Source organism: Morone saxatilis, unplaced genomic scaffold (genome assembly GCF_004916995.1).
Source record: "Morone saxatilis isolate NCDOM2014 unplaced genomic scaffold, NCSU_SB_2.0 Contig5, whole genome shotgun sequence".
In the NCBI taxonomy this organism is placed as follows: Eukaryota; Metazoa; Chordata; class Actinopteri; family Moronidae; genus Morone; species Morone saxatilis.
Window position 1 is genome coordinate 23,584,538 of NW_023340095.1, and position 1,261 is coordinate 23,585,798.

The window sequence follows — 1,261 nt, forward strand, 5'->3', positions numbered from 1 at the left end:
TGTTCAAAATAATAATAATAATAATTTATTGACTGTTTTGTTTGGTAATATAGGCGAGCAGTTTTCAAGAGATCACTGGATAAATCTGAGGGATTGAGAGATGATGAAAAGGATATGGAAGCAGTTACAAAACATATTTACATTTGTTTAAGAAAATATGCTTAAAGATGAGGTTAATAATAAAAACAATAGCACTGGGGGATAATAAAAACAGAATCATTTTTCAGGCCATGATTAAAATAAAAGTTAGTTTCTTTCATTCATTATTTTTTGTCAAATAACGGTTGCTGGTTTAATACAACAGTAATAATAATAAACATAATTATTATATATATAATACGTGAGTGAACCAGGATTAAAACATTTCAGAGGGCAATCAGGCAAATCAAATCAGATAATACTAATACTACTACTACTAATAATAATAATAATACATAAAGATAAATATTAACAATAATAAAGATGAAACATGTTGGCAAAAAACTGCACTGAGGCAAATAAAAACATAGAATTCCAATAATACTAAATAGAAAAAGAATAAAATACCCAACACTAATAGAAGATTAAAATAAACAACAATAATAATAATAATACAATATATGAGACATGATGGGGATAAAACGGTGCGCTAGAATAAATAAAAGGCTTTTTTGAAAAGATATGTTTAGAGAAGTCATTTAAAAGCATATATACTGAAAGACGTCGCTGGATGTTTTATTGTGAAAATCATGACCGGAAGTCTCGCAGTTTGCCTGCCTGTAGCTTGACGCCAGTGTTAGCGGTGTTGGGATTCAGTGTGGCAGCAGGGGAAATCTGGGAAATCTGGGATATCTGGGAAAGGGGAGTCGGTGAAAACCCGGGGACTAAACCGGCAGAAATCCCGACGAAGCCTCGACCGTTACACCACGGGGTTTCCCAGCGGACGCCTCTCCGTCTCCCTGCTGCTGGCTGCGGCTTTTTTTTTCCTCCCAGAAATCTGCCCGGATCCGCACAGTAAGTAGCCCAATTCCCCTTCACATAAACGCATCTCTCCCCCAGCACATTCACCCTGCTCCCTCTCCCCTCGCTGCCTTACACCCGCGGTTCGACAGTTCGGACCCCCCCACATTGGACCTTTTGATTGTTTGTCGGATGGAGAGCGGAGCCTTCCATTAACATCCACCGGAATAAAAACCAATTAATCCCGTTAGTGGCTGCATGTGTGCGCAGAGAAAGGAGAAGGAGAAGGGGAGGTGGAGGTGGAGGGGGGGTGACAGAGAAA

General features: G+C 38.9%; 1 protein-coding gene across 1 annotated transcript in view; it reads left to right on the forward strand.

Moving 5' to 3' along the window:
• The first annotated feature begins 758 nt into the window (after positions 1–758).
• The window catches only part of LOC118338650 (ras-associated and pleckstrin homology domains-containing protein 1-like), a 70,562-nt gene continuing 70,059 nt past the window's right edge, over positions 759–1,261 (forward strand). Inside the window, exon 1 of the mRNA XM_035675930.1 lies at positions 759–993. The gene's annotated coding sequence lies outside the window, so the exon portion shown is untranslated. The remainder of the gene's footprint in view (positions 994–1,261) is intronic.